The 26,453-nt window shown below is 39.2% G+C and overlaps 1 protein-coding gene and 1 long non-coding RNA gene across 4 annotated transcripts in view; one reads left to right on the top strand and one right to left on the bottom strand.

The window, feature by feature from the left end:
* TMEM45A (transmembrane protein 45A) overlaps positions 1 to 22,988 on the bottom strand; it is a 63,660-nt gene extending 40,672 nt beyond the window's left edge. Inside the window, exon 1 of one of the 2 annotated variants that reach the window (XM_039857020.1) lies at positions 22,626 to 22,988. The gene's annotated coding sequence lies outside the window, so the exon portion shown is untranslated. The remainder of the gene's footprint in view (positions 1 to 22,625) is intronic. The other variant, XM_039857021.1, reaches the window with a different exon arrangement.
* Positions 22,989 to 23,018: 30 nt separating this feature from the next.
* LOC120598180 (uncharacterized) lies at positions 23,019 to 25,626 on the top strand. 2 transcript variants are annotated; one of them, XR_005651533.1, is made up of 3 exons: positions 23,019 to 23,587; positions 23,966 to 24,090; positions 25,467 to 25,626. It is a non-coding gene; the product is annotated as an uncharacterized LOC120598180 (long non-coding RNA). The 2 variants fall into 2 exon arrangements; XR_005651532.1 differs by lacking the exon at positions 25,467 to 25,626 and having other exon boundaries at positions 23,966 to 24,725.
* The last annotated feature ends 827 nt before the right edge of the window (positions 25,627 to 26,453 follow it).

The raw sequence follows: 26,453 nt of genomic DNA, 5'->3' as shown, positions 1-26,453 counted from the left end.
TGGCAAATAAGCATATGAAAAGATGCTCGACAACATGTCACTAGGAAACTAAATTAAAACAACAGTGAGATACCACTACATCTCTATTCTGAAACACTGACAACTCCAAATGCTGGTGATGATGTAGAGCAACAGGAGCTAACATTGACTGTTGATGGGAATGCAATGTGGCACAGTTACTTTGGAAGACAGTTTGGTGGCTTCTTGGAAAACTAATCACATTATTCAGTAGATGAATGGATAAATAAAGTGAAATACAACCATTCAATGGAATATTATTCAGTGATTAAAAATAAATGAGCTATCAAGACACAAAAAGACATGGAGGAAACTTAAATGTATATTACTAAATAAAAGAAGCCAATCTTAAAAGGCTACATGCTGTATGAATACAATTATATGACATTCCAAAAAAGCAAAACGATGGATAGTAAAAGGATCAGTGGTTGCCAGAGGTTAGGAAGGAGGGAGGGATGGATAAGCAAATCACTGAAGATTTTTAGAGCAGTGAAACTATTCTATATACTATAATGATGGGTACATGTCATCATACATTTACCAAAACCCATAAGATGTACACCACCAAGAGAGAACTGTATGTAAACTATGAACTTTAAGTGGTAATGATGTATAAATAAATGTTGGTTTGTCAAATGTACCATTATGATGCAAAATGTAGATAACGTTGAAGGCTGTGGATGTGTGGAGGCAGGTGGTATATGGGAACTCTCTGTACTTTCGGCTTAATTTTGCTGTGAACTGCTCTAAAAAATAAAGTCTATTTAAAAAAAAAAAAAAGGCACTGCAGGTAAATGCCCAATATATAAGTACACATGAACAACAAAGCAGATGGTATCATTTTCAAGAACCTAGCAGAGGCATCAAAAAGGGGACCCCACCAATTTATCCTTTATCTGGCATCTTAACACAGCCCAAAAGGAAAACCCAAAAGTCATATTCTGTGCTCCCAAATAATTCTTGTTTTCATGAGCCGAAAATGAAGAGGCCTCAGTGAATCAACAGGAGGGAAGTAAAGGAGGCAGCAGGCACTGCTGGCTGGTAATAACAAGAAGGCACTGTCTGGAAACTGTGTATAGCACACTGCAGGGGACCTCTCTTGGTACATCAACAAAAGCTAGCTATGTTTAAGCCAGCTGAGTCATCCTCTGGCCCTGGCCCAAGAAAGAGCCTCCTTGAAATACCTGCCAAATTTCAGTCACTTGTGAAATGTAGGTAATCCTCCGCCAGCCTGCAAGAATCATCATAGCCCTAAAGGGCAACAGCCACAGCTGGAGAGGCTTTCTCAAGCACCCTGATTTTTTTTCTCCTTGCACCATCATGTTGTTCACTCTGTTGTTCTCAACTGAAATCCCTCTAGTTTATCTCAATTTCAAGAATCCTATTTCCTCTGGTGTGTGCTAAAACAACAGTTACTCTTAGGACCTTGCCAAGAGGAGACTAGAATAAGCTTCAACCTTCCCCCCATGAACTTGCCCCGAGTATATCCTCCTGGAAGAGGCTGTGTCTCCCAGGCTAAGGCCATGCACACATCTACGCCTGAGGGTACCCTCTCTTGGGAACAGGCATGTGGCCACATTTCCATCACTAGATGAGAAGGGAAATTATAATGGGCCCTGTACCCCAATAGAGACTGGAGACAAATCCATCTGGGAGATCATTCCATCTTGTTTGCATGCCAGTCCATCCCCCCAAAAAATTTAAAGTTGCTTACAAAAATTAATAGAGTTGGCAATATAAAGACGAACAAGAAAAAATGGGAAGTTGAGGGGCTTGGATCTTCTGAATTGGGAGTAGAAAAAGATTGACAGGAATTTAATGGTGTCTAACTTTACCTTTCCTATCTCATTCTTTCCCTTTTTTACTGGTTCTCTGTGATTCCAGCTCCCCTGTCAACGTCACCAACAACCCCTACATTGCTAAATTCAGTAGCCAATTCTGTCCTCATCTAACTTGAGCAACCAGCAGAATTTCACAGAGCTAATCACTGTCTCCTCCCTAGAAAATATCCCCTCTTGTTTTAACTCTTCACTGGCCCCTCCTTTTCTCCCTAGTTACTCCTAATCTCTCAGTTTCTTAAAATTGGAATGTCCTTAGGGTCAGGTTTTAGAACTCTTTTCTTTTCTATCTACCCTCCGCACCCTGAGTACCTGTTTCATGGCATTAAATACAATGTCACATGTCCACCACTTCCAAGATTTAATCGTTAGCCCAGATTTCTTCCCTGAATGCTAGACTTCTGTAACCAATGGCCCACTCAGCTTCTCCACTCAGATGTCTAACATACAACTCAAACTCAAAACTGTCCCAAATAGAACTCCCAACATCCTCAGCCTGCTCTACCCACAGTTTTCCCCCACTTAATGACAACATCCTCCTGGTTACTCACAGCAAAAATTTTAGAGTTGCCCTCGACTCCTCTCTTTCTCTCACTTCCCACATCTAATACATCAGAAAATCCTATTGGCTCTACCTCCAAAATCTGCCCAGGGTCTGACTACTTCTCACCACCACTTCCCATCCCTCAATGCTGTGACCACTTTGGTCCAGGCCGGAGTTATTACAATGGTCTCCTAACTGGACTCTGTTTCTGCTGTGTCCCCTTTCAGACTATTCTCAACACAGGAGCTAGTGTTATCCTATTGAAATGTAAGTCAGACCCAAGTCCTCACAAGAGCCTACGTGGCCTTACCTGATTTAGCCCCTGTCACGTCTCCAGCCTCCCTTCCTCAACCTCTCCTCCCAACTGCTCCCTACCAGCCACACTGGCCTTCCTGCTTCTCTTTGAACACACCTGGTTCCCCTCCACCTTCAGATTTTTATACTTGCTGCTTTGCCTTTACCTCCTTGGAGCCTTTGCTCAGTAAGGCCCTCCTCGATCACCTTTTTTAAAACTACAAACAGCCTCAACACCCCACACCCTTTTCCTGTTTTATTTTCCCCATAATACAGCCCCTTTTGATACACTACATAATTTACTGACTTATTTTGTTAATTATATCTCACTCTCACCAGAATGAAGTTCCATGAGTGCAGGACTTTTTTTCTATTTTTCTTTACTGCTTAATCTTTGGCTCTTAAAACTGTGCCTGGCATATAGTAAATAGTTCAGTATATAAGTGCTGGATGGAGTGATGGATGGATGCATGGAAAGAATAAATGGCAAAATTTATCTTCAACTGACAGACTCCTGACACAGAAGAAAAATGTCACAAATCAAGTAAAGTAGAATTCAGCACTTAAGACACATACCTACCCATATCTATTCTGCCTATTTAACTGCAATGCTAGATTCTAACATAAAATGAAATGAAATATCCATAGAATCATTAGAATTGATCTAATCTTAGCTTTGCCTCATTCAGCCACAACCCACAATAAGGAGTCTGGGGAAACATTCATGATTTAAGAGTCAAGAATGGCAGGCCGTGACTCCAATGATAGGAAAAGGAGATAGAAGAAAATTTGACAAACTGAAGGTAATCAACTTTTATTGAGTTTCTACCATGTGATAGACACTGCACTAGGCAATTTGCTAACATCTCATTAAATCCTTACCACCCTGGGAAGAAGATATAATTACTTCCATTTCACACACACACACACACACACACACACACTATTACACACACACAAAAACTAAAGTTCAGAAAGATTAAGTTATAATACACAGTAGAGTCAGGATTCAAATTAGGTCTACATAAATAAAAACTTTTTGCTCTTTCCACACCAAAAGTTACTCTAGAAATGGTAAACAAATTATTTGATTGTTTCAGACCAGTTCTCCCTTCTAAGTCATTCATCATCCTTGGTCTCAGTAGATCAAATATCTAGAACTGGGGCAGAAGGGATAAGAAAGAAAAAGCTAAAACTGAGCCTTTGTTTTTTAGCTGATGCTCAAAATTACCCAATAGAATTTGAAAAATTAATAGGTTGAACCCTGACACCTTTCAGATGTCATTCATACACACACGTACACACACTCATGTGCACACCAAAAGCAAGTAGTAGAGAAAAACAATATTAAAACTTACTACACTTTTGCCTCACACAAATCTCTCAGGGGTATGAGTATCGAAGATATACTGCTCAGCAGCTAACAATCCTGGCAAATGCTGCTTAACGCTCAAGAAAGACAAGCATATTGCACCAGCATCAGCCTTGCAACAGCCCCAAAGAAATCTATTTTCCTCCTCCCACTCACATGTTTCTCCCTGGGCGTTGCGTACACTGCCAGTGTCCTCCATCTCCACCCAGTTTACAGAAACCTGGCCCATAACACCCTGCAATTAATGTCATGAGACATGGAGGTCTGATTGTTAACCTCTTGCGGTGCTTTCGGCTTACCAGAAAAATATGTCCTTTGCAGTCAGGGAGGGACTACTGAGTCACTGTCAGCAGGTGCTTTTCCAATATCTTCAAAGTACTCACACTCATTTAGTCCCACTCTCACCTGATTATCATTTGTATGAAATTGTTCAACCAGCCAGCATAAGTGTACAGTGTGTGAGGACAGTAAAATTGGAAGGCTCCCAAAGGGAATGGGCCCACCAATGACTTTGCTTCTCTTGCCTGGGACAACCTACCAAGCCAGCCAGCTCACACCCACTCCCATTCAAGGTGAGTAGACAAATGCTCCAGTCTGCACCCCTCACCTGAGCTGTACCTATGAAGATAGAAAACTCAGGGATGAATATTCTCAATCACTGCTGCTGGTTTCAGCATTTGGACCTGCCAACCAATAAGAATATTTCTTGATTATTACTTAAAAAATAAGACCTACTGGAGTGTGCACAGCATGCACCTATGAAATGCGAGTTTGTGCTATCTAGGTATCATAAAACAAAGTAAACCAAGGAGATTTAGAAAATCTTTATTTCAAAGGACAGAGGTACTACACGTTGCCAAGACCTGAATTGCCCTTTTAACTGCAGGCTCGAAATCAGTATGGAAATTGTTCTAGAAGTGGAAAAGAAACCTCTGAAAACCTCCTATTAAAAGAAGTTAAACATTAAATCAATTAAGACAAGAGAATGAGCAGCAGTTTCATTAGATGTTCATCTGAATAAATAAGTTCAGAGAAAAGTGATGAAACAGGCTCTTGATTTTATTTTCTCACTCTTGTTACACTTAAGAGACCCTGAAAGAGTAGAAGCAGAACCAGCTACATGATTTGTAGACCCCAGAGCAAAACGAAAATGTGGGTCCCCTTGTTTATAAATTGTTGAGAATTTTGAAGCAATGACATCAGAGCATTAAACCAAGTGTGGACCCTTCTAAAACTCTGGGCTCTGTGCAGCTGTATGGGTTGCACACCAATGAAGCTGGCCCTGCTTTTGTCCTCTGGGTGGCTGAAAGAGATCTGGAGGGAAACCATAGTGAAATGATGCTCTTGGGCCTCGTTCATCCTGGGTAGAATGCTCTGAAAAGCTCAATGACCCTACGAAGGGTCCCTCCTTGCTGGTATCACTTGGAGAAGAGAAGGGTAATTTCTCCCATCTGATTTAATCCTGAACTGAAGTTCCACAAACACGCCTGTTCCCCCAGAAGATTCAAAAGTTTTCTGACCCTATAACTGGTATTTATTTATTTGTTTAAGAGTGAGCAAAAATTAACCTAACCAGCTGAATTAATCTGGCAAGGGTAGTCTCACATGGGTGGACCCAGTAAGAAATTTGAGTGTTGGTGGCAGAAATTTTCCTGTAATTTTGGTGCAAGAAGAGATTTCCCTACCCTATCAAGCTGGAAGAGACTTCTTTGGTCATTACCTTAGTAATGACTGGATTTTACAAAAACTAGTTAGAAAATATAAGACTCAATACTATGGCTAAGAAGAGTAAATTAGTCTTCAAGCAAACTCCCAACAAAATTTTTGAGAAGATTGGCTCAGTCGCTTCTTTTTCTCTCTTTCTGCATCTTAACTGGCCTCCCCCGTTCAAGTTGCTCAGGGCCTCAAGGGGAATAACCAGCAACCCATACCCTTTCCACCCACCACTACCCCCAATCAAAATCCACTTATCCTCTGAGCCAAACAATTCCTCAAGTAAATTAATTTTACAAATGCAGTTAGTGATGGTGGACAGATTAGAGATGGAGATGAGCCCGAAGAAAAGCCAGTGGAGAAACTCATTGAAACCACAGTCTTTCCTCAAAGGATGCCATGCTTTCTGCAATCACTGATATTAATGGCCCTTTCCATAAGAATAAGATGCTCAGCTAATGTTAGCTAACTTGCTCATCATTTCTCCAACTGGACCTAGAACACAGAAAAAATATTTGTTCACCATTATTCCTGCTTTTTGATTCAACATGGACTCAGAAGTACCCTTGATAAATTGCTTCTCAAATCACACCCACAAGAAAAAACAAAAAGATGAACTTTGGTTTGGGGATAGTGGAGGAGAGGATATTTCTAAATGTCATTTGTTAACTGTTTAAAAGCAAGACAACAGGCCCAAAATGGAGCCGTAGATCACCAAACTGAGACTTAATTACAGTTTGGCTCTTACAGTAATAGAATCTTAAACCAGAAAATCAGGAATTGTCTTATCAGCATTAGTTAGGTAATCTGCCTGATAGATCTTTTCTATCCCGTAAAGGAAAGTATTTTGTAATAACCAACACATTTTTGTCTAGTATTACTTCCTTGTTTCCACTCCCTTCTGCCTATAAAAGTCTTTCATGTGTACAGCTCATCAGAGTTCCTTTCTATCTGCTAAATTGAGTGCTGCCCAATGCGAGTAGATTTTTGCTCAAATAAACTTTTAAAAATTTTAATATGCCTCAGTTTATCTTTTAACATGACTAAAACATGGAAAATTAAAATGATGACATGCCAAACAATGAAGAAAAAAGGATATGTTTCAAGCATGTGGCTTTTCCTGAAAATTTACTTTTTCAGGCCTTACCAAGGTCCTCATTAACAATATTCCATCCCAGATCTGGTGATATGCTTCATGACTTAGCACCATCTGTGACTGATAGTGTGCCAAAAGGAAAATTTGGAGGCTTAAGCCAGGCTCAGTGTGAGAGTCAATGCTGTTTGGGTAAAATGTAGAATCATGCTGAGGGTAGAAGTGGGTGCTTTTGCAGTGATAGCTCCAATCTTTTTTTTTTTTTTTTCCCCACAAAAACTAATTTCACTAGTGTCAGGATACCTCAAAATCAAAACATCCTTTGGTTGATTCCATTCCTAACTTTTCAAAAACTCCTTCTTTCAAGATATTAGCGGGGCGGGGGGGGGAGCGGAATGGGTTCTTTTAATTTCAAAATAATTGAAGAAAAGTTGCTAGAATGGTATATAAATTCCATTTCCAATCCACAAAAGAAGATCCACAGAAAAGCGAAGGCAAAATATCTCATCATAGCCTCTTCAGAATGCTGTGCACTTTCTGAATAAAAGAGGCCCTGGAGAAAGTTGCTTACAGAAGAGCAATTATGGGTTTGGTGGGAGTGGGGGGTAGTGCAATGAAAGTAAAGGACAGAGACAAAATTGAGGAAATGGAAATGAGACTGAGACTGAGACTGAGTCGAAGTAAAAGATTCCTGCTCCCTTCAACAGTTTCACTCTGTCAAGCTGATTCTCTTCTTGAGGAAAAAATCAGCTCCCACCCAAGAACCAATCAGAATGAAATCACTTACCAGGGCGCAGAAACAGTTTCATCCACTCACCCCACCCTCTCTTACTCATTACCACCGTGAGGCATAAATAATTTAAAATAATGCCAAAAGTAAAAACAACAACGTTTATCGCAATTAACAAGACGATCAGATTATACCAAGTATTCTGTGCATTTCTCTCTGGAAACCATAATCATTGTCTTGATTGCATCTTCCTGGTAGGCTCATGGCCCCAAATATGCTCAGGAGTACAGAAGCTCATCAGATACAGGCAGGAAAGCTCTCATCCATGATCCCTTAATCTCTCAGGTATCTCTCTCTTTTTTATCGGAAAACACCAGAAAAGAACAGAACATCCTCCAATCAATGCTAATTTGAAGGAAATTAAAATGATAAACTTATTCCCTATATTTGCTTGCTGTTGTTGTCATTATTATTATTAAATATTGCAAATGAATCCTTTCCGCCGTGGGAACCATCCTGGTGACTGTAAGATTTCTGACCAGTATTCATCCCTTCATCCCTACATCCCAGGTGTAGTTACCCAATTCATAGTATGGTCATCATTGGGAATAAAAGTAAAGTTTTCCAAGATCTCTAATCAAAAGTCTCCGTTCTAGGTGTTAAAAAAAAAAAAAAGATATTAAAACATCTGCTTTAAAAGATAAACTGACTTCCAATTTTCCCAGATCTTTTAGTCCCAATTCCCCAAAGGAAGGAAAATTAATATCAAATGATAGTAATGATATTTTGTCATCATCTTCAAGTTGGAGCTTTCCCAAGAATTAATCTGGACTATAATATTTTAAGAAACATAGTTTTCCACCATCCAAGAGATTTATAAGCAGTTCGAAGAAAAGCCACATATATGCACAGCCACATATAAGACTGTCAAGGTGCTTAGCACCAGCCAAACTGAAGAAAACATGCTTGTTCTAGGAGCAAAGCATCTAAATATTGATATCCAGAAGACAAAGCACCAGTTTGGACTTCAGGTTGATGAGGCATCAGAAAAACACACCTGGTGATCAAATTAAAAACCAATTCTCAGAGAGACAATAGACAGTTCAATCTCAAAGCTTGGAGCTCAGTTCCGGACCTCCAGAGCTTTAAGCCCATGCACAACTCCAAAGGACTCCTCTCTGACTCAGCCTCGAACATCTGGTAATGAAGTCAAGCTCTGTCTCTTCATCTTGGTCACAGTCCTGACAGGACACTGCTGACTTCACTCCCTATATGCTCCTGTTAGGTTTCAAAGGCTTTGGGTTCTGGAGCTTGGCTTAGCTCTAGACCTGTCAGCAGACCTCGGCCTCCTTGATTTGGCCTTTACTGCTAAGGCCTTCAATTCTGAGTCATCTACTGGCTGCAGAAGATTAGCCCCACCTCACCCTCAACCCATTACTCCTGGCTCCAACCTTTAGTATACATGATGCCCTTGGCCAATATGACTCTTAGCTGAGTTTCCCTTACCATAATCCAATGAGGAGGTTGGAATTATCAAACAAGGGAAAAATATTAAAACAAAACAAAAAAAAAGTAATAGACGTCAGAGAGGAACTGTTATCTCAGAAGCCAAGGTAAATATCAGCACAGAGTTGGTTTGGCCAACTCTGGCTTGTTATGCACAAAATGTTACACTGAAGGCCTCGACTATTTGACTTTTTAAGGGTACAAAATGTTCATAAACGTTCACCTCCAGGACAGACAAGAACAGTGTACTTCCATTTTAAACACAACTGCTTTACTATTTTGGGGTGCCAAACACTGTGGATTTTACCTTGTTGGGCACTGAATTTTTTTTTCACTCCTATATTCTTGAGCTCTGTTTTGTGATGAGTAAGTGACATGCGAGCAGTTTGATCCTTTGGGGTATTGCTTCTTAATGATTTGTTAGGCGCGTCTGGAGCACTGCTCAGTGCAGGCCTAATTACCCCCCACTATTGAGAGAAGACCTCTCCACTTGTTCTACCCATACCCTGTGAATTATGAGTTTTCCAGTCAGGATGGACAGAACAAGCAGTGTTCCCAGGCCTCTCTGCGAGTGCAGGGCATTGTCCTTTTCTCCCTCCCCTCCTCGCCTCCCTCCTTGAGCCTCTTCATCTCCTCTCCACTGTCTACCCCACCACCCCAGCCTCCAATAGTCTCCTCACATGCATGTGCTGATCAGTAGTTTGCCTAACACTTGAGAGGCCTTTCTGCAGATCTACAGGCCCGTCTCTCTCTATGCAGCACTCTCATTCTGGTACTCCGTTCTGTGACTCTAGCCAGCTTGCTTTCCCTGGGCTCTTAGCATCATCTCTCAACTTGGACAGTCTGAGTTCCACCTGGTTTCCAATCCCTGAGTCTCAACCTGGAAACTCTCTCCACTCAGTAAACTGGAGTAGTCAGTCTTGGCATCCACCTCTTTGGTTTCTGGTTTCTTAGAGATTACTGCCCTTCATTGCCTAATGGCTAGTGTTTCAAAAAATCATTGTTTCATATATTTTATCTGATATTTTTGGTTATTTCAGACAAAAAGGTAAATTCAGTCCTGTTACTCCAGCCTGGACACAAACGGAACTTCTTTAAAATTCAGTCAACTTTGCACCCAATACCAATATTATTACCACACAGAAAAGATACTATTTTCACCCATGTCTTTCAAAGTAAGGTCCTTGAACAACCTATCTCAGAATCACCTGGATGCACATTTAATAAAAATGCACATTTCTACATCACATCTCCAGTCTATTGATTATAAATGTCTTGGTACTAAATTTGAGAATCGTTGCCATTACCATGACAATGTATTAACCAAAGACAATAAAATCCTCTTCTGGAAGTAGAGAAACCACTGGAATAGGAAATGAATTAAAAAGTCAAGGAGAATATTGGGAGTTCAGCCTGAAATGATGTTGACACCGGGAATGACCCTCTGACACTTCTTCCAACTGTAAAAGCATGCTTCCTAGAAACCATGACTTTCTGCGGCTAACCATTTTGGATCTAGCTACTTCATTTGTATTCATTGCAACAGTAGTGCACCATTTGGAGACTAGAAAGCAAGGGTGAGATGGGGAATGAATCTTGGCTGTCTCTACACAAGGAATCCTCTGGATGGCAAGCACCAAGAGCCACAGCCAAACCAGCCTGGAAACTTTTTTGCCAGAATTTGTGTTTCCCCCTCAGCTCATTACTTAAAGTCATACTCCCTATCGATTCTTATCAACAGTAAGAACAATCACACTATCAAATTTTTTATATCCCCTCAAGAGCAATTGGAATGACCCCTCTACCACTGTATCTCACAACAGTCTCTTTTTCAGGAGAATGAAGCAAATAGCCTATAAAGCATATATAAAGTGTGAACAGAATACGAGTATCTTTAGGCTGAGTCCATCAGAGAAGTAGGTTATACTACACAAGCAGAGTTGTTGCTCACACATCTTCTCTGGGACTTCATATTGGCCATCTCACTCATTCTTAAACTAGTGGGAAGGTTCCTGCTACTAGAGAAAGTTATGGAAGCACTTGTCCATGCTTAAGCTAGTAACCAAAAGAACAAAACAAAGTGTATCTCACATCCCAAAAAATTATGTGTCCTCTACTTTAACCTTTTTTTTTTTTTTAATCCAAAGTCTAACTACATTCCATTAGCACCGAGGGAAGAGTGAGCAAGGTGAAGGAGATGGGGGGTGGGTAGGCATAGGCAGAGCCAAATTACCTGGGGCCTTTTGAGCCATTATGAATATCTGAATTTTCTTTTAAATGCAATGAGAAGTTGTTGGGGAGTTTAAGCAAGAGGGATGATGAGACTTTATGTGTATTTTTCAAAAATCATCTTGGTTGCTTTGTGGTACATGGCTTACAGGGAGGAAGAGTGAAAGCAAGGAGAGACCTGGGACAATCCTAATGAAGCCACAGTCTGTGGGCCAGTACCTGTCAGCAAACTGTTTACCATATGTAACAAGATAAGTATAGAAATTGACAGTAAATGATTGGAAACTTTAAAACATTTTAAAGTAATTTGACACTGCTGTAATATCTAACCAGAAATTTCTATATTTTTACAAAAATATCACGTCACCTTGGACTAAAGGGAAAAAATAAAATCAAAACCAAACTGGTCCTTTACCACAGATAGTTTGAGACATCATTGCAGTAATTCAGGCCAAGGATGATGGATGCTTGAACTAAGGCAGATCAGGCCCCCAAGAGACAAAGTGTTTCATCCTCCCAGGATCACAACAGATGGTAAGAGGAATCTAGATGGTCAGGATAAGGAGGTCAGCACACACAAAGATACCTCTACCTCTGCTGACCTGCACTAGACCTAACTACTTACCAGTCCTCTGAGAAGTGGTAACCAAAAGCCGTTGCTTCACTCCTGAGGGTAACAGTACATGTGGTATAAATGTTAAGAGTTCAGACACTGGGGTGAAGTTATCCTGCGTTTAAATCCTGATTTTACCACTGTGTGACCTTGGATGAGTTACTTAACCTCTCTGGGCTTCAGTTAAATCATCTGTAAGGTGGAAATAACGATAGTTTCTACCCTATAAGCAGTCCATAATGATAAACTGACAAAGATCCTGAGAAGAGGCTGACACCTAATAAACAGTCACTCACTTAGCCATTAGTTGTTTGTGTATCTTTCTGTGAAGAATAAACTTTAAAGCACTGTAATGGCCTGCTGAAATGTGAAAGGGTTAAAGAATAATTAAAACCTGAAACTGGACAAAGGAAGTCTATAACTTAGGCCTAGTTTCTGGAACCCCTAACCACATTCTGTTAATCATGAAACTTGTAACAATGAGCTCATACGCTAACCGCCAATTTTAGCCTGTGTAACCCTGCTTGCTTGCGTGGCATGAAAAATAATCAATTGTATATAAGCTGAGAATTACTGTTTGGCCATCGCCCATGGGAACACTGGCTATTGCCCATGGGAACATAGGCAATCACCCATAGGAACATAACATTCTAACACAAGCTTTCTGCTTCTGTACTTCCCGCTTGCACACCTGACCAGTGGGTTGACAGGTAGTGAATAGGAGAAAGATGGACCTTTGTGTTTAAGACAGAATGAGGAATGGGATTTGGGGCTTAAAAACCTTGTATCTTGGCATTTCGAGGCTGCTCCTTTGCAAGGACAGCCGCCGGCTAATAAACTGTCTCCTGGTTAAGAGCACTCAAGTTGGGTCTGGTTATTCTGGGCACAACAGCAGGATTGTAGTTACATAGTCCCTGACCTCTGTGGAGCACAGTTACAGTTTACAAAGTAATGTACACATACATTACTTCATTAATCCTCTCTCAGAAGTAGGACGAGCAGGCCTGATTTTCCAATGAGGAAAATATCTGCAGGGAGGTTTCCACTTGCCCCAAGAGGATGGGATTTTGATTCATCCATCTGCTCCCCACATTGGAAACAAGCCGTCTGAGAGGTCATAGAAGCAGTTAGGAAATAACAAGATCATCCTGCTCTCCCATAGCTTGTCCTTGTGCCCTTTGTGCACACAAACTGGGGGCCAAGTGGAAGGAGGAAAAGGAACACCAGAGATGGAGAAGCTGGGTGGCAGTTCTCCTTGGCATGTACTTATAAGTAAGGTGCTTCTGGGACTCTGACCCAATTCCCCCTCTTCCTCCTTAACACTACCTCACTATGTTTTTTCTCCTCTCTTCTTCTCTTCCTCTGGTCTTTAACCCCAAGGTACAGCAATGACATGATTTTGGTGTAAGCATTTTTCACAATTTTTTTCTTCTTCACTAACATGTTAATACTACTAAATTTTCATTATTTATTAAATACACAGTGTCCCTAAATCTGTTCTAAGTGTGCTTCTTATCAACACGTATCTCTTTATTTTGGCTTTTCCTCTCTTTCTTCAACAGTTTTCCATAACCACTAGTCTGAATTATGCCTGGCTTATAGGGAGAGGGCAAGAAGAATCAAATGATTGGAAAAAAACTTCCTGAACTAGAGAAAGTCTTGGGTTTTCAAACTGAAAGAAACATCAAAAGAAAATGAGATGTTAAAAAACTAAAACATAAAAATAAATATAAAAATAACACAGAGCAAAAGATCCATACCTAAATGGATCAAAGTGAAATTCAGAACTTTATTCTTTTTTTATTTAAAATGTGGAGGTAATAATTTAATGTAGGGCTATTTGGATCTGAGGATTGTCTTTTGAATTTTATGAGAGGAGTTAATAATCTCAATATGTCAACATTTTAATTTATTGTTTGAACTTTAGAAGAATCTTTTAGAAACTAAAATACTCTTTAAAAAAAATACCACTTGAAATTCAAAAATTTCTTACATTTCACCATTTTTAAATTAAATTTATGACAAATTAAATATAATAATTTTTACTGAAAATGTAACTGAGGGTAGACTCTGAGCCAGAGATTGACACCGTCTGTCTGCACAAGGATCTGGGTTTATTTGGCCACCCTAGTTGTTGACTCAAATCAGAAAATGGGCTAATTATACTTTCAGGTCATTAGGAGGGAATTCAGATGCCTCCTAAACATCTAAGTTACTACCAGGAAATAACTACAGCACTGAGGGAAATTTGGCTCTGAAAAAAGTGACGTTAATAGGAGTGCTACATAATTAGGTGAGTTTACCTTTTGGCTTAAAGAAGTGAGTTTTCATGGGAATGAGGCCATAAAATGAAAAGGGAACTACTGCACACATCCCCGAGAAGTTCCTATCCAATTTACTTGTTGCTGTTTTTTTAATTGAGATATAAATGACACATAACATTATATTAGTTCCAGGTGTACGACATAATGATTTAATATATGTTTTACTGCGAAATGATCACCACAATAAGTGTAGCTAATATCCATCACCACACATGTTTTTTTAATTATGACCTATGATGAGCTTTCCTCCAACTGTGACCGCTTGGGCCAGTTCTGAACGTTGGGAATGAAGGACCGCAGCCTACCTGTAAAGGTTATTACCTTTGGCTGGGAAACTCTCACTAGACTAGTGATTCTCAAGCTGGGCCAAGTATCAGATTGCTCCAGGAAGCTTTTCACAGATGCCTGGTCTCATTTTACTCCTATTGAAAGAAAATCTCCAGGGAGGGACAAGAGCAGGGTTTTTTGTTTTGTTTTTTTAATACTCCCATGTGATTCGGCTGCACAACTGCAGTTATGTACAGGTACTAGACTGTAGAATTCTCGAGGCCAGTGTGCTGTCTTTTGGATGAGTTGTTTGATGAAAAGAACAATATGATCAGATAATTTTTCATATTCCTCATTACTAAACAAATAGAAAAATTTACCTTTCTCAACATCAATTTCCTTAGGCATATAATATTATTTTTCTAAAAATCAATTTTTTCATTTATTAAAAGGAATTCAATGAAATAATGTGTATGTGTGTATGTATATGTATATATCTATTTATATATATAAATATTTATATATTTATATATATGTGTGTGTATATATATATATATATATATATTTTTTTTTTTTTAGGAGCTATAGAATTTCAGGTACCATGTTGAAAGGTGAGGACATAGTACTCACTTCCTTGCCGTGGAAAGTGCTGATCACTTTTTATAAGGGAGCTAAAAAAACAAAGCCATAGAGGATAGTAACTTTTGTTCTAGACAGCAAGGAAGAAAGGAAGCATTTGACTCTGTACCTTTTTCCACTTTAGGAGAGTCAATGGCACCAGAGGGGCCCAGGTTGGTCAGAGTGGTAGCAAGTGCATGAAAAAAGATTTATCTTCCAAAGTTTCACTGAGGCAGCTGAGTGTCAGAGTCCTTGGCAGGAACTTTGAAAGCCAGAGGAGAATAAAAACAGTCAGATGGCTCACAGGGAGAAGCCAAAAGTCCACAGAGAGGAAACAGTACAAACAAGCTTGGTTTGACTAGCTTAGCCTAATGCCACTGTTATTTTAAGTGGCTTTGTCTGCTATAGAAAAAGAACATTCTTCCATTTGAGCTCCAATGTTCACTCTCCATGACAAAATATGCTCACAAGGGTCTATACGTTTCAATTGACAAGTTGCAATATGTATATTATATATGTATATGTGTATGTATTTGTATGTGAATATATATTGTTGAGTTAAAAAAAGCAAGCAGAACAATGCATACATTATGGTCTCATTTACATTTTAACATTATATTTATGTTTTGACCTATACCTGCTAGTGGATTCTTGGAGAAGGTCTGGATGGCTACAGGCCAAACTATTAACAAAAGTTACCTCTGAAGAGAGTAGTGGGATGAAACAAAGATAAATAAAGGGTAAACCTTTACTTTTGACTCTATAAACTGTTTCAATTTTTTAAACATACATAGATTACTACTTTTTTTATTCTAAAATCTAAAGAAAGATAAGGAGGATTAGGAAGGAAGGAAAAAAGGAAGGAAGGAAGGAAGGAAGGAAGGAAGGAAGGAAGGAAGGAAGGAAGGAAGGAAGGAAGGAAGGAAGGAAGGAAAGAAGGAAGGAAAGAAAGAAGAAAGGAAAGAAGGAAGGAAAGGAGGAAGGAAAGCTATCAGCAACCAATGCCTTTTCAACACAAATAATCTTTCTTCTTTGGAAACATTAATAGTTAAAAGAATAGAAATTTTGAGTAATTCTATGAGGAAATTTAGACATAATTTAAAAAATAAATCAAGAATGAATCAATATTTTTATACTGTCATATTTATGCTAATGATGTTTATATAGAGAAGAACATTATAATTAATGTGAATTGTTTAGATATCCACATGCAAAAGAATAAAATTGGACCCATATCTCCATAATATATGAAAAGTAACTCAAAATAAATCAAAAATCCTAAATGTCAGAATGAAAACTATAAATCTCTTAGAAAAAAAAACAGAAGAAAATCTTTATTTATGACATTCAATCTGGCAATGGTTTCTTGGATATATAACACCAAAACCACAGGCAACAAAAGAAAAAATACATTAATTGGCCTAAACTGAAATTTAAAAAAAAAAATTCTGAGCATCAAAGGACACAATCAACAGACTGAAAAGGCAACCCAGGTAATGGATGAAAATATCTGCAAGTCACATACCTAACAAGTAGTTAATATTGAGAATACATGAAGAACTTCTACAATTCAATAACAAAACCAAACCCCAAAAAACCAAAACCAAAAAAAAGCAACCTGACATAAGAATAAGCGAAAGACTTGAATAGACATTTCTCCAAAGAAAATATACGAATGGCCAATAAGCACATGAAAAGATGCTCAACTTCACTAATTATTAGAGAAATGTAAATTAAACCACAATGAGATATCACTGATTATTATTAAAAAAAAAAAAAAGAATAACAAGTGTTAGCAAGGATGTGGAGAAATTGGAACCCTTGTGCATTGCTGAAGGGAAAGTAAAATGGCACAGCTGCTCTACAAACAGTATGGCAGTTCCTCAAAAAATAAAAAATTGAATTACTTTATGATCCTGCAATTCCACTGCTGGGTATACACCCAAAAACACTGAAAGCAGGAACTCCAACAGACATTTGTACACCAATGTTCATAGCAGCATCATTCATAGTAGCCAAAAGATAGTGTATTAGTCAGGTCCTCCAGAGAAATAGAACCACAGGATATAGACAGAGAGATATTGATTTTAGGAATTGGTTCGCATGACTGGAGCAGGCTGGAAAAAAAAAGCTGATGCTACAGTTCAAGTCCAAAGGCATCTGCTGGCAGAATTCCCTTTTCTGTAAAGGAGATCAGTCTTTTTCTGTTAAAGCTTTCAAATGATTGGAGGAGGCCTATACACACTATGGAGAGTAATCTGTTCTACTAAAAGTCTAGTAATTTAAATTTTAATCTCATCTAAAAAAATATTTTCACAGAAATATCTAGAATAATTTTGACCAAATATCTGGGTACTATGGCCTAGTTAACACAAAAAATTAACCGTCACAGATGTAAACAACCCAAATGTCTATCAACAGATGAATGGATAAACAAAATGTGGCATTCCCATTTAATAGAATATTATTAAGCCTTAAAAAGTAGTTATACACCACATAATGATAATTCTTCAACAACATACCACATGTATGACACTGGTCCCATAAGAGTAAAAGAGATTCTAAGCAAAAAGCTAACTTGCAATATTGACAGAAAAGACTGGACCTGACTAAAATGTTGAACTTACTGCCAGCTCTGGGTGGTTTAAATAGAGGAGGCTCAGCATGTTGTCTATCCGCCCTGTGCCTACCTAATGGCTGGGCCTGGAGCTGGTGAGAGAGCTCGGGGAGAGGGCTGGGGAGGAGTGGAGCACCTGTGCACACACGCACACGCACACACACATGCACATGCACACACACACCGTGTGCACAAACTCACTTCCTGTCCTTGGTATCTCTTTCCTCCCAGGCCTGTTTCTCTTTCCCTCTCTCTCTTCTCCTTCTCCTTTATTATTTCCAGTTTCTCTGGGTCTCTTTTTGATCTCTGCTCTCTCTTTCTCTCCCCTTCTCTCCCTTCTTCGCTCCCTCCTCCTGAGCTCTGCTCTCACTCAGAAAGTGCCTCTCTCCACATCCCTCCTCCTGCTCCCCACCAAGCGTGCTGGCACATGTGCACACACACACATTTTATCTTTTGCATTGAATTTTTACTGTACTTTTTCTACATTTATATACACAAATACCATTGTGTTATACTTGCCTACAGTATTCAGTACAGTAACATGCTATACAGGCCTATAGCCTAGGAGCAATGGACTATGTCACATAGCTTAGGTGTGTAGTTTGTTAGACCATCTACATTGGGTAAGTGCACTCTATGCTCACATAACAAGGAAACTGCCTAACCAGCATTTCTCAGAATGTATCCGTATTGTTAAATGACACATGACTATAATGAATTCTGACATGCTACAATATGGATGAAACTTGAAAACATTAGAGTAAGTGAAATAAGTCAGTCACAAAAGGACAAGTCTTATATAACTTCACTTATAGGAGGCATCTAGAGCACACAAATTCAGAGACAGAAAGTAGAATGGTGGTTGCCAGTGGCTGACATCAAGGGTAATAGAGAGCTATTATTTAATGGGTAGAGAGTTTCAGTTTGATGAAAAAGTTCTGAAATAGATGGTGAAATAGATGGTTGCACAACAGTGTGAATGTACTTTATACCACTGAACTATACAATCAGAAATTATTAAAATGGCATAAAATTATTAAAATTTTATGTTACATTTTACCACCATAAAAAATTAAGTACTTTCATATATAGGCTTTACTATGATTCAGACACTATGCTAAATTATTTATATAGATTTTCTCATTTAATGCCTATTGATATGCCCGTTTTACAGATAATAAAGTCTTTTAGAAAAACTGACTTGCTAAAGGTACACTAGTAAGAAGCAAATCTTGGATTGAAACCCTCACAGTCTGAGTCCAAAGTCTGTGCTTAGTCAATGTGTTATATTAAGAGAGTGACTACATTAAGATAAGATAAAAAGCAAATTAAAATATTTTTCAAATAATATTTTAAAGTTGATTTAATACATTAAAAATTTTAATAATGAATTCCCTAAAAATGTGAAATCCAGACTGGGTATTATTAATAACAGGACCATAAGAACTTCACCATAAGTTCTCATTCCAAAACCACAGCATCTCCAGAAATAAGACAAGAGACCAGGAGATCCAAAAAAAAAAAGGAGGAGAATGTGTACCTGGCATCTGCCCCATTTTTCCACAAGCCTGGGAACATTCATAGTTTCTCTATTTTTTTTAAATAAAAATACTGTGGTTCTGTCCTTGTTTTTTAATTGTATTTATATTTAGCTCCATACCTGTGAATAGACTCTTGGAGAAGGACTAGAAGGATACAGGCCAAACTATTAACAAAGTTTATCTCTGGAGAGAGTAGTAGAATGGTAAGAAAGCAGGTAAATAAAGGAGAAAACACTACTTTTGACTCTTATATACTATGTTTCAGTTTGTAAAGGAGACAAACACTCAACTGACATTACTGAATGTCTAGTATAAGTCCAGGGACTATGGCGGTTCTGTTCAAACAAGATGAAAAGATAGAATGCTTGTCATCAATGAGCTCCATCCAATAAACAAATAAAATGTCTCCTGTCTCTACGTGCAGCACATCCCATAAACAATACTCATGTTGGTATTCTGGTCCCTCCAGGAAAATTTTACCAGTTGGAGTCCTCCAATGATCCCCCTTCCATGGACTTCTTGACTGCCACTACCACAAACAAAAATAGTAGCCCAGCTGTATTAAACTTAAGCCAGTGCAGACTAGTGGTAAAGGCTTTGGCTCTGGTGTTATACTGTCTGGGTCCACATCTGCGATTTGTTCACTGTGTGACTTTGAGCAAGTTTCTTAATCTTCCTGTGCCTCTTGTCTCTTCAGGTAATAGATACGAACCCTCACAGGGTTATTGAAAGGCTTACACGAGCTAAGACATGAAGAGCCCTCAGAATAATGTTTGCCATATATTAAGTGGTCAGAAAATGTTAGCCATAGATGTATCGAATAGCTATCTGCAAGCAACAGACTGTCCCAGGGACAAGGGGAGAAGAATATAAAATCTTCCAAAGGAGAAGAGACCTTAGAGATAATTTTTCAGATGATGGTACAGAGAGGGCCATAATGGTTCCATGTCTTGCCGTAGGTCACACAGGTGTCCAGCAGTAACACCAGAGCCAGACTCAGGTTCTATCTGACAGAGCACAATGCCTTGGAAGAAGAAACAGCAAGACATCTCCAAACTGACTCTCCACTTAGGTGCATACTACAAATCTTATCTACTTCAGTAATTGTAAATTATGAAATTAAAAGTATTAACATGTGAATAGACGATTCTCTCAGCAGAGTAAGAGCTATTCTGCAAACATTGTGTGTGTTTGAGGACTGAGAAGGGGTGCAGCAACCATCCATGTCAAAGACTTTAGGATGCAGTCTGTTTCTGAAAAGTAGCAAGGGTAATAATCCAGAATGCCAGACCACTTCAGCAGAGCTCCAAGATAGCCACCAGAGATGAGTCCAAAAAGTAGGGTCCAGACTCGCTGGTCAGCTCTGCCTACACAGCCTACAGGCCCTGAAAGACAGGTCACAGAAGTAGTGGAGAAGATGGGTAGGGTATGCTGGACAAGAGTTAGAAACCAGACTACAGAAATAGACCATTCCAGAAATACTTCCACTATGTAACTGCTATCAGTTCAGCTCTCCATATCCCCCACCAACTTACCTCCCAAGCTTCTCCTTCTCCATCAGGCTCATCATGTCTTTCTCTCCCACCTCTCCCATCTTTCCAACCTTTCTTCCCACTAACTTCTCATGGATTATCTTGCATTACAACCCAATGTCTTCGAAGACACTTTCCAGTCTATGCTTTTCCCAGGTTTTCCCTTCCTCCTAGAATCCTTGCCACCTGCTGTTCTAGGATCCCTTTCCCCTCAATTAAAATTGTTTGTCAAAATCTTTTCCCGGAAATGCCAACTCTTCCATGAAGCCATCTTACAATAAGAAGTCCTCTTATTGACTGGGAAAAAAAAATGTCCTCTTTCTATCCTCCACACTTCCAGAACCTTCTAGATTTTTCTAAGGCATTTGATAAATTCTACCTCGCTCCCCTCTCAAGAAGCTCTCTCTTTTACAGCTTTATACAGTACATTGCTAACAAGTGGTTGTCACTCAGTAAACACTAGTTGCTGGCACAGAGGTCACAGAATAGTGGTGTGAGAAAACTGACATGCAGCAGGGAAAGCTGGAAAGGAAGGCAATGAAGAGGGAATAAAACAGAAAATATGTACCATGTACCAGAATTACTCTATTTAACACATGTTAACTCACTTAGCCCTCTAGACAACCACATGACGTAGGTGCTATTATCTACATATTACAAAGACAGAAACTGAGACATGAATGCGTTGAGTAACTTGCCCAAGGTCAGTGAGAGTTGTGAATTGAACCAGGCCAGCTGCCTCTGTATATTGGTTCTCTGCAACACTGTTCTTTCTAACACTGTATCCCAAAAACCACTTCAACTGTTCCACTCACTGCATTCATTGCCTTTCTGAATCAAAAACATGCCCTGCAATTATGGCACCAAATTCCCGCCTACTGCTTTCTGAGTCAGAAATTAAAGAACAATTCTGGCAAGATCTGTCATGATGGTAAATAATATATAATAAAGTCTCAAATCCAAAACATTGCTTAAGTAGAGAGAATTATAGATGCTTCAAATGGAATGGGCCTCAAGCCATTCACCTAGCTCAATATTTGCCATCATTTCCGTTCCTAAATCTTGAAATATATACCAGTACTATTTGCAAGCATATACATCTAACAATCACTCTGAATATTGTCTTGATAGAATTATGGGATTAATCTACAATTACAGTATAGGTTACTGATGCATGCAGTTGTCTGTCACGTGTCTGAGGTGTTTTTTTTAACAATCATAAAGGAATATGGGCCTCCAACTATGGATAGGAAAATATAGAAAAGATACACTTGGATTACAATTACATTCAAATGTAAGTAAAACAGCAATTATCTACATAATTGAGGCTTTAAATAATCTAATATTAAACTTCTTATTAACAGAAGAAAAAGTTTTGTTGATTGTGAATAAGCCAGATAGTTTTCTCAATGTTCTATCAAAACAGTCAGGGAGTGGAGGCTGTATAAAGATTTTGGCTTTACAAATGTATACTCGGTTTTCACAGAAAGAAAATTAAAAAAAAATTTATCAGTAGGTTCAACTTCAAAGTTAGGAGAGGCTTACAGCAAGATATCAGTTAAATTTCTGTTACCAAGAAATTTAAAAATACCATACAGATAACCAAAAAGTTAAAATCTTAGCAAAGTAGAAGAAAAGGAAGCCGAGGGTCTATGCAGTTTGTGGCAGCAAGCATATTTTTCTCTCCCTGATGAAGAGAAGACTAGTGAGAAGAGCAAAAAGACTCAGAGATCACAGCGGGAGAAATACGACATCCAGCATATATCCAAAACTTACCCAACTCGGTCTGTTTACGCAACACTTTATTTTTCCCACTTTGCCAATTTTAAATCAGACAGCGGCTGGGCTTTTGTTGTTGCTGTTTCTGTTCTTTTGATCCCAGAGCCCCATGAAAATTAAACTGTGTGTTAGATAGGATCTGGCCCCGTCTCGCATTAGGAGGGGGGAAAGTTTTAAACTTAGATCCTTGGTTGTTTCTTTGGGAAAATGAATAAATAATAAGTCGCTAGAAGGCGAGGACGTGGGGGACGTGCTCTGCTGAAGTCAGCCCGCGAAGGCGCTGCACAGTTCCTCAGCACAGCTGTCCAGATGTGCTTCATCTGGTTCCCCCGCGGGGCACGAACCTCGGTCGCCGCGGCTACCCGAAGCTCCAGCTCATTGGTGGCCGCAGGCTTCTCGCTTGCTATCTATTGGCCCTCCGACCCGCCACTCCCGCGGGCTTCGGGCCCGCCCCCGCCGCCAGGGCCAGCTCTTTCCATCCTCTTAAGGAACCTGGAAGTGCAGCGCGGGCGCTGATGTGGCACTCGGCGGCGGCGGCGGCGGCGGCGGGACGAACCCGAGAGGGGCCTCGAGCCCAGAGGGAGGCCCTCCGCATCCAGTGCTCTGTTATGCACCGTCCTTTTAGGCAGTTTGGCCTGTTTATTTAAACGGGATGATTTTAATCTGTTCTTGGGATGAAATTTAAGGGCGCCCGCCATCGCTTAAGTACCCTGCATTGCCGAGTGGAAGAGACTAGGGGTCCGGGAGGCCCACGACCCCAAAGGGAGTTCAGGCCCGCTTTAGGACTTCACTCTCTCCACTTTCTCCAAGGAATGAATTATAAAATTCAAGAGCCTGTTCCTTGGGGACAGTATTCTTTTGTTGGTGGAAAAGTCTTAATGAATCCTTCATTGAAGTCCTTGTTAACTAGAAGGTTGTTTTCTGTGGAGAAGCCCAGGGTTGATTACAGGAGTGCTTTGGTTGGTTGGTTTTTTGTTTTGTTTTGTTTTGGGGTGGTGGTAGTTGTAGGGAAAGGAGAAATGTTGCTTGGTTCTGTGAGAATTTAAATAGGACTGCACCAAACCAATGCTTTGATCATGGGGAAATCATGGGAGGGTTGACAGAATGGTTGATTAGTTGGGGGCCGGTAAGATTTACAAATCAACTGCCATTATAACTTAAACATGTTTATAGAAATGTGACCTCATTGAAATATTAAGGTGGCAAGAGCCACACTCATCAGGCCACACACAATGAAAGGTGCCAGGCTGTATATTAAACAGCTTGACCCACATTATCATATTTAATTCTTACAACCACATTATGAAGTAGATATTATAATTATCTTCATTTTTCAGATGAAGCTACCAAGATGCAAATAAGCCTATCCTCTGCTACCATAGTCTCCAATATATGTTTGCAGTACTCCATCATGGTTACATAAACTTACCTGCCATTTTCCAGGAGTAGGTAGGTCAGAATTGTGAGTACCTCTGCCTTCTGCTTTCCAAAGATTTCACCAAGATGATCACCTCTTGGTTGATATATTTGTTATCTATTGCTATATATGTAACATATTACCACAAATTTAGTAGCCTGAAACACCACACAATTATTATTGCATAGTTTCTGAGTGTCAGAAGTCCAGGCATGGTTAACTGGATCCTATGCTCAAAATTTCACAGGCTGAAATCAAGGTGTTAGCCAGGCTGCATTTTCATCTGGAGGTTTGCTGGGGAAGAATCTGCTTCTGATTCCCTCAGGTTGCTGGCAGGATCCATTTCTTTGCAGCTGTAGGGCTGAGTCCCCAGTTTCTTTCTGGGTGTTACCTCCAAGAGTCTACTCTCAGGCTCCTGCAGTTCCTAAAACACAGGAGGTGGAGACTATGAGATGAACTACCTTAGAGTCTGTCTGCCACAACAGGCTAGTCAGACACCTCAGTCTGTATTACCCTGATTGCAATGTTATCACATCTCCACAAGCCCTCCAAAACTTCAGGGCCATGCAATCAAGTAAACTGGGACGATTATGAGTAGATTCACAACACTCAATCCCTGTGGCAGTCAAGGAAACCACAAAAGAGGGTTGACCCTTGAAATCAATCAAGAGTTTGGCAATCTGGAGCACTTGTAGTCTGACAAGACTGCATCATTTATCACAAAAACTATTCAACAATGGGCTGATAGTCAAAAAGATGGAGGTGACACAATTTTTTTCTTTTTTTATTTATTTATCATGGTGACATTGGTTAATGAAATTCAATAAGTTTCAAGTATACAATTCAACAGTAAGTCATATATATGTGTGTATATATATACACACACACACACACACACACACATATACACATACGTATATATATTGCATTGTGTATTCACCACCCATAGTTAGATTTCTTTCTGTCACCACATATTTGACCCCTTTTACTCCATCTACCTTTCCCCTCCCCCCTACCTTTTCCCTCCCCCTACCCTCTGGTAACCACTAATCTACTGTCCATGTCCATGAATCTCTGTTTATCATGTTTCTTTGTTGCTTTTTAGATTTATATCCCACATATAAGTGATACCATGTGGTTTTCAGCTTTTTCTGTTGATTATCTCAATGATTATCTAAAGATCTATCCATGTTGTCACAAATGGCAGTATTTCATCTCTTCTTACAGCTGAATAATATTCCATTATATATATGTACCACATCGTCTTTATCCATTATCATCTATTGTAGGGTGCTTTGGTTGCTTCCACGTTTTGGCCACTACGAATAATGCTGCTATAAACATTGGTGTGAATATATCTTTTCGGATAAACGTTTTCAAGTCTTTGGGGTGACATAATTTTTTTCTATTTCTCCTGCTAGTACAACGAAAAATCTTTATGTATAAATAAACATACAAAGAAGAGGACATCAGACTGGCTAGGAATCTAGGGACCCAAGGAATGATATGATGGCGAGTTCTCTGTTTTCTTTTTGTCTCATTTATCCAGATTTGGAGCCCAATAAAAGCCTATTCTCTCTAGCCAAAGGACCAGAAAACAAGAGTCTAAAAAGACACACACACAAAAAAAGTTTAGCTAGTAACAGCTACACTCCAACCAAACACCGCAGAAAAAAACTGTGGCTCCACCCACACTCACACCAGCAAAGGCCAAGTGAAGAGCTTAGACAGACTTCCACCTGTACAAGACTATGACAAAGTGAAAACTAAGAGCTAGGTTTTTAAAAAGATCAATTTAATCAGCAAACAGCTAGCACAACTGACAAAGAAAAAAAGAGAGAAGACACAAATTACCAATGTCAGGAATGAAACAAGATTTCACTACAGACCTAGAAGGCATCAAAAAAAAAATAAGAAAACAACAGACAAAATATGACTTAGATGAAAAGGACTAATTCCTTGAAAAACACAAATTACCACAAGTCACCCAATATGAAATAAATAATTTGAATACCTCTGTAACTATTAAGGAAATTTAATACATACTTTTAATACTTTCAAAAGAGAAATCTCCAGGCTCAAATGGGTTTCACTGGAGAACTCTACCAAATGCTTAAAGAATAATTAACACTAATTCCATATAATCTTTTCCAGAAAATAAAAGAGAGAATACTTTCCAATTAATTTTGTGAAGACATCGTTCTTCTGATGTACAACCAAGAAACACATCACAAAAAAAGAAAACTACACACCAATATCTCTCCTGAATAGAGACACAAAAATCCTTAACAAAATATTAGCAAATAGAATTCAGCAATATATAAAAATAATTATACACTATGACCAGTGGACATTTTTCCAGGAATACAAAGCTTATTCAATATTCAGAAATCAATCAATATAACCAA

This window comes from Pteropus medius, unplaced genomic scaffold (genome assembly GCF_902729225.1).
Source record: "Pteropus medius unplaced genomic scaffold, Ma_sr-lr_union100, whole genome shotgun sequence".
Taxonomy (NCBI): domain Eukaryota; kingdom Metazoa; phylum Chordata; class Mammalia; order Chiroptera; family Pteropodidae; genus Pteropus; species Pteropus medius.
Note: the sequence above shows the minus strand (reverse complement) of the source record. Positions and strands in the feature narration are given on the sequence as shown.